Source organism: Bufo bufo, chromosome 1 (genome assembly GCF_905171765.1).
Source record: "Bufo bufo chromosome 1, aBufBuf1.1, whole genome shotgun sequence".
Taxonomy (NCBI): Eukaryota; Metazoa; Chordata; class Amphibia; order Anura; family Bufonidae; genus Bufo; species Bufo bufo.
This window is the reverse complement of record NC_053389.1, coordinates 283,241,188-283,249,319: the sequence shown is the minus strand read 5'-3', so window position 1 is coordinate 283,249,319 and position 8,132 is coordinate 283,241,188.

The window sequence follows — 8,132 nt, the reverse complement described above, 5'->3', positions numbered from 1 at the left end:
GGGGGCAGCCACAAGGAGACGTTATACTGTATGGGGGCAGCTACAAGGAGACGTTATACTCTATGGGGGCAGCTACAAGGAGACGTTATACTGTATGGGGGCAACTACAAGGAGACGTTATACTGTATGGGGGCAGCTACAAGGAGACGTTATACTGTATGGGGGCAGCTACAAGGAGACGTTATACTGTATGGGGGCAGCTACAAGGAGATGTTATACTGTATGGGGGCAGCTACAAGGAGACGTTATACTGTATGGGGGCAGCTACAAGGAGACGTTATACTGTATGGGGGGCAGCCACAAGGAGACGTTATACTGTATGGGGGCAGCCACAAGGAGACGTTATACTGTATGGGGGCCACAAGGAGTCGGCTCTCAAGTGAACCGAAGGTCAGGAGGGACTCGCTCCTGGCAAACACAGCTCTGCTGCAGTGAATGCAGTGGAGCAGACTGTGATGTAATTACAATGTATAGTTATTGCAGGGACTCAGAGAATAGTCTGAGAGTTTATTAGTTAAACGAATCGAATGAGTCAGAGACTGTGTCACCGAGTCCCTGCCAGACTTCCTGCACTGCTACATGCACCCTGTACACACACAGCTCCACTACATGCTATGCTAATAATGCCCCCCCTTCCCCCCGACGGACTTACAGGGAGCCACAGAGCAGGAAGCCTGGCAGGGACTCGGTGACACAGTCTGTGACTCATAACTAATAAACTCTCAGACGATTCTCTGAGTCCCTGCGACTCCCCCTGTGCTGTGAGTCAGTGCTGGTGGCCTCTGATTGGTTGAAGGGCGGGGAGGGGCGGGGCTAGCTTCCACTGTAGGCTCCTATTACACTGCCTGCTGCTGCCTCTGAAGCTGTATTTGTTGTGCGAGATGCAGGGGCAGGCCGCGGACGGACACAGACACATTTAGAAGCGGCGCACAGGTATCGGCAGTGGTATCGGGGACATTTGCACGAGTACATGTACTCGTGAAAATGTCCGGTATCGGTCCCGATACCGATACTGGTATCGGTATCGGGACATCCCTAGCCTGTACTACCATGGCCTAAAATAAAATCCAGCAGGGCACATTTTTGAGATTTTCCCTTTAAGACGCATAAAAATGGCCCCTGATTAAAATACATATTTTTCTGGGCAAATTTTTGCCAATGATCCCCCTCTGGTATGTCACAGTCCATGTTGTGGGACTATTTGTGCACTTATAGTAAGTATTTGGTGGCTGCAAATACGACCTGAAGATTTTTCAGGTTCGCCTGCCATTAAAGTCAATGGGGCCCGCCGCGAACGCGCGTTCGCGAACTGTCCCGGCCGATGTTCGTCTATCACTATTTAAATCACTAAAACAGGAGGGTAGCGAGGAAGCACTGTAAAAAAGCAAATAAAAGCAGCCAAACTAGAGACCGATATATTAATTGCCAAAGAGAGTAAAACTAACCCTAAAATGTTCTATAATTATATAAATGGTAAAAAGTATAAATCTGAAGGTGTCGGCCCTTTATACAGTAATGAGTGGGGAGTTGGAGAGAGTGATGAGGATAAATCAAAGCTATTAAATATTTTTTTCTCCACTGTCTTCACTACAATAAACTGTCAGATGAAATGCAGAAAGTAAAAGTAAATTCCCTATTAAAAGTGCCCTGTCTGATCCAGGAAGAAGTACAGCGGCATCTTAAAAAGATTAAAATAGACAAATCGCCAGGACCAGATGGCATGCACCCCCATATCCTAAGAGAATTAAAGGGGTTATCCCATCATAATGATCACTGTTAAATCTGTTAATGATTTGACAGTGATCATTTTTGTAAATATATTTGATTAACCCATTCCCACAGTTTACGAGAAAATTCTTCCCCATTTACCTCATTGTTGTCATTCGGTCTCCCCTGGTTACGGCCACCGCTCTTCTCCGGAATCCTGGTGGCCGCGCTTGCGCAGAAGACCGGGCCGGGCCGCTCGCTGTCCTGAACGCGCACGCCGCCGAGGCATGCGCGATTGTGACTTCTTTCTGGCCAGAATAGTACAGAGCGGCGAACGCGCACGCCGGCTCTGTATATACTGGCCAGGAATAAGTCACCATGGTGCATGCACATTGGCGTGCGCGTTCAGTCCAGCGCGCGGCCCGGCTGGGAGAAGACTTCAATCAAGATGAAGCCCGCCCCCAGCCAGAATCCAGGAAGTGAACGGCGCGCAGGCAGCAGGTAAGTATGAAAATGCAAAGTGGGATAACCCCTTTAAGTAATCTCATAGCCAGTCCCTTATTTCTGATATTTAAGGACTCTATACTGACAGGGAGAGTTTCACAGGTTTGGCACATAGCAAATGTGGTCCCAATATTCAAAAAGGGTCCAAACACAGAGCCTGGAAACTATAGGCCGGTAAGTTTAACATCTGTTGTGGATAAACTGTTTGAAGGTTTTCTAAGAGATGCTATATTGAAATACCTCAATGAAAGTAAGCAAATAACGCCATATCAGCATGGCTTCAAGAGGGATCGGTCATGTCAAACTAATTTAATCAGTTTCTATGAGTAGGTAATTTCTAGACTTGACAGCAGCGAATCAATGGATGTTGTATATCTGGACTTCTCTAAAGCATTTGACACTGTACCGCTTAAAAGGTTAGTATATAAAATGAGAATCCTTGGACTAGGAGAAAATGTCTGTATGTGGGTAAGTAACTGGCTCAGTGGTAAAAAACAGATGGTGGTTATTAATGGTACACACTCAGATTGAGTCACTGTCACTAGTGGAGTACCTCAGGGGTCAGTATTGGGCCCTATTCTCTTCAATATATTTATTCTTGATCTTGTAGAAGGCTTGCACAGTAAAATATCAATTTTTGCAGATGACACTAAATTGTGTAAATCAGGGATGCTCAACCTGCGGCCCCCTAGCTGTTGTGAAACTACAATTCCCACCATGCCCTGCTGTAGGTTGATAGCTGTAGGATGTTATGTCATGCTGGGAGTTGTAGCTTTCCAACAGCTGGAGGGCCGCAGGTTGGGCATCCCTGGTGAAAAGTAATTAACACGGAAAGGACAGTTTACTGCTACAGATGGATCAGGATAGATTGGAGGCTTGGACAGATAAGTGGCATATGAGGTTTAACACTGACAAATGTAAGGTTATGCAAATGGGAAGGAATAATGCAAGTCACCTGTACATACTAAATGGTAAAACACTGGGTAATACTGACATGAAAAAGGACCTAGGAATTTTAGTGAACAGCAAACTAAGCTGTAGAAACCAGTGTCAGGCAGCTGCTGCCAAGGTCAATAAGATAATGGGTTGCATCAAAAGGGGAATAGATGCCCGTGGTGAGAACATAATCCTGCCACTTTACAAATCACTAGTCAGACCACACATGGAGTACTGTGTACAGTTTTGGGTTCCTGTGAACAAGTCAGACATAGAGCTGGAGAGGGTACAGAGGAGGGCAACTAAAGTAATAACTGAAATGGGTGGACTACAGTACCCTGAAAGATTATCAAAATTAGGGTTATTCACTTTAGAAAAAAGACGACTGAGGGAGATCTAATAACTATGTATAAATATGCTGCTCCCTGTGTCCTTACAGCACACACCACGTGCAGTAGCCGGGCCAGAATACCCCAGCTACATCAGTGTCTCACCACCGCAACAGCATTGCCTGACCAAGTATAATAGCAAAGCCACAGCGCTTTAGCCATATCTAATTCATCTCTGGCAAAGCATTGTACTACATTGTCAGTAAAAGCGACCGAGGAGCATTAATAAAACAGCAAACATCCAGCTGCACCTGCAGCACACCAGACTTGATAAAGGGGTCATGCGCATCCCGAAACGCGCTGTCCCTCAATAAACCCGTACTTGTCAAATCCGGTTGTGATTTGCGCCTCACGTCCACCAGCTCGCCAGACCACAAAAGTCGTGACGGGCACCGTCAGTATTTTTATGTATAAATATATCAGGGCGGGGTCAGTACAGAGATCTCTCCCATCATCTATTTATCCTCAGGACTGTGACTGTGATGAGGGGACATCCTCTGAGTCTGGAGGAAAGAAGGTTTGTACACAAACATAGAAGAGGATTCTTTACGGTAAGAGCAGTGAGACTATGGAACTCTCTGCCTGAGGAGGTGGTGATGGTGAGTACAATAAAATACCTCAAGAGGAGCCTGGATGTATTTCTGGAGTGTAATAATACAAGTCCTGATCAAAAGTTTAAGACCACTTGAAAAATTGCAAAAAATCATATTTAGCATGGCTGGATCTTAACAAGGTTCCAAGTAGAGCTTCAACATGCAACAAGAAGAAATGAGAGTGAGACAAAACATTTTTTGAGCATTAAATTTAATAAAAACAATGAATAAACTGAAACAGTCTGTTTTTCAGCTGATCAAAAGTTTAGGACCACATGCCTTTAAAAGGCCAAATCTGTGCAAAGATGTGGATTCATTGTCATTTTCTGTCAGGTAGTCACACGTTGTGATGGCAAAGGCAAAAAAACTCTCCCTTTTTGAATGTGGTCAGGTTGTTGAACTGCATACGCAGGGTCTCTCACAGCGCGCCATCGCTGCTGAGGTGGGACGCAGTAAGACAGTCATTTGGAATTTCTTAAATTCTTAAATGATCCTCAGGGTTATGGAACAAAAAATTCAAGTGGAAGACCCAAAAAAATGTCATCAGCACTGAGCCGGAGGATCCAATTGGCTGTCCGTCAAGACACTGGACGATCCTCGACCCAAATTAAGGCCCTTACTGGTGCTGACTGCAGCCCCATAACCATCAGACAGCATCTGAGACTGAAGGGCTTCAAAAACAAAAAACGTCTTCAAAGTCCTCGTCTCCTTGAACGCCACAGAACTGCTCGTTTGGACTTTGCAAGAGAGCACCAAACATGGGACATTCAAAGGTGGAAGAAAGTTTTATTCTCTGATGAGAAAAAATGTAACCTTGATGGTCCTGATGGTTTCCAACGTTACTGGCATGACAAGCAGATGCCACCTGAGATGTTTTCTACGCGCCACAGTGGAGGGGGCGCCATAATGGTCTGGGGTGCTTTTTCCTTCAGTGGAACAATGGAGCTTCAGGAAGTGCAGCGGCATCAAACGGCCGCTGGCTATGTCCAGATGTTGCAGAGATCATTCCTCATGACTGAGGGCCCTTGTCTGTGTGGTAACGACTGGGTTTTTCAACAGGACAAGGCTACAGTACACAATGCCTGCAGGTCAAGGGACTTCTTCCAGGAGAATAACATCACTCTTTTGACCCATCCTGCGTGTTCCCCTGATCTAAATCCAATTGAGAACCTTTGGGGATGGATGGCAAGGAAAGTTTACAAAAATGGACAACAGTTCCAGACAGTAGATGGCCTTCGTGCGGCCGTCTTCACCACTTGGAGAAATGTTCCCACTCACCTCACGGAAACACTTGCATCAAGCATGCCGAAATAAATTTTTGAAGTGATAAACAATAACGACGGAGCTACTCATTACTGAGTTCATGTTTGGAAGTTGGATTTCTGTTTTGGGGGGGTTTATTTTTTTTTTGGAGGTGTGGTCCTAAACTTTTGATCAGCTGAAAAACAGCCTGTTTCAGTTTATTCGTTGTTTTCATTAAATTGAATGCTCAAAAAATGTTTTGTCTCACTCCCATTTCTTCTTGTTGCATGTTGAAGCTCTACTTGGAACCTTGTTAAGATCCAGCCATGCTAAATATGATTTTTTGCCATTTTTCAAGTGGTCTTAAACTTTTGATCAGGACTGTATTACAGGCTATAGCTACTAGAGATGGGTTGTTGATCCAGGGAGTTATTCTGATTGCCTGATTGGAGTCGGGAAGGAATTTTTTTCCCCTTAAGTGGGGAAAATTGGCTTCTACCTCACAGTTTTTTTTTGCCTTCCGCTGGATCAACTTGCAGGATAACAGGCCAAACTGGATGGACAGATGTCTTTTTTTGGCCTTATAAACTATGTTACTATGTGACATATAGTGCATCACACACATACCCTTATTGGCAGATCAGGGGCCAAACAGCGGATCAACCCCCCTTACCCCCAGCTTAATAATATGACCTCATCTATTAGATGTCCTGATTGAAAACAAGGTCTGCCTGGTGACAGATTTTCAAAAAATGTGGGACCTGATTATTAGTAGTCTGTATCAAAACACCCCATACTCCTTTGAGCTGACAGATCATTCCCTCCTGACTACAGCCTGTTCCAGATCTTGGAGTATAAGGAGGCACTTTTGTTGATAAACCCCTACCCCAAACCTGTCACAAGCTGATAGAATTGAAGTTAGGGCCTGGTTAACACATTCTCTTAAGGCCATTTCACACAGGCCGATACTAGCAAAATAGCTGATAGAATCTGTTATGTGGGCCCCAAAAATAATAGTTTTTTGCAGGACATCTCCCCATGTAAACAGGGAATGTATTGTCAACAATATGCAAACTGCATAGAGGTGAATGATCATACTAACTAGAGATGAGCGAATTTCTCAAAAATTCTATTCAAACGGTTTGCCAAATTTCCCAAAAAGATTTGATTCGATCAGAATTTATTTGCGATGAATCGCATTAAAAAACAGCTATTTCCCGGCTGCTGAGAGCCTGTATAGTGGTGTACAACACTGCGCATTTCAGAAACACGCATAGGGTTTCCACTGTGCTAGTGAAACAGTACTGTGAGTCAGTATTTCATGCAGATGACAGGCGTCACTCTTAGAATCACTGTACACTTCACTTATTTAGTCAGTTACGGAGCCAAAACTGACCTCAAGTGTGAACTCAACCTTACAGGTCAATGTTAGCGTCAGGTATAAAGAACCGTGCAGTGGCCCAAGATTCTACTATAGAGTCAAAAATTTCACTCGTTTTACACTGTCTTCAGCTAATTCCACATAGATTTCTACAGAACCTGTTCTGTTACACGCTGAGACAAGTAGTGTCCCCCTGACAGAGTGGAGAGGGTGTCAGCAGTAAGTTGGTGTTGGCGTCACTGTTTATTTTGTCCTTCTAATGATCCTTCATAAGAACAACACCAAAAAAACGGATCCTGTCTTTTGAGCATCCCTCTTCACATGGTCAGCATTGGCTCAGTAATCCAGCAGTATTGCTAAGGCCAAAAAAAACAAAACAGGAGTGGATCCAAAACAGAGACGACACGTGATTGGAAAGTTTGCATGTCTTTTGTGTTTTGTACCCACTCCTGCTTTTGGCTTCCAAATCATGATCCAGTCCTGATGAAAATAGGGACCGTGTGATACAGGCCTTATGGCTGCTCCAAAGACAGGATCCATTGTGTTTCTCATTTTTCCATCCTTCTGACAGACCATAAAACTGGTTTATCAGAGTGCACTTTCACCCCAAAAGCAAGGATAAATGGAAGTACTTTTATACAGTATATGATAAAAAAACACACCCCAAAACTGGTTGTATCAGACCGCAAATTCACCCCAAAAGCAAGGATTATTGGACATACCGTTATATATTTAAAATAAACACACCCCAAAACTGTTTGTATCAGATTGCAAATTCACCCCAAACGCAAAGATGAATGGACATACTTTTATATATTCAAAATAAATACACCCCAAAAACACAGCACATTCAACCCAATAACAGATGCTAGGATTACTGCAATTACTGTTAAAAGCAACTTAAAATCTGTAGTAATAGATTGCTTTTAGTAACCCAAATTAGTGCAGCAAGGTGTAATAGAATAGCTCCTATTACCCAGGCTATTACACTCTCCTATTGGTCCCTACTCTCTATATACAGTGTGAATAAAGCCTATCCTTTCCTTACACTATGAATAATCTTTCCCTGAACATCTCTTTTTTTTTTGTTTAGTTTTTTGTATAAAAGTCTTTTCTAAACACTGTCCTTGTGCCTGTAATGAATGTCATTCCCTGCACTAAGTGCACTGTAAAATGGCGAAGACCGGGCATGAGGAGGCTTTTTATAGGGCTGTGACATCACAGGGGCTGGCTATCCACCGATTTGCTGTCTCCATGGCATTGTGGGTGTTCCCTCTGTGGGGATCAGCTCAAACAGTGACTTCAGGTGTAATTTAAACAATAGTCTTTTATTTTGTTCAACACAGACTTAACCAATGCTCGCTTACTTCAGCGGGTAAA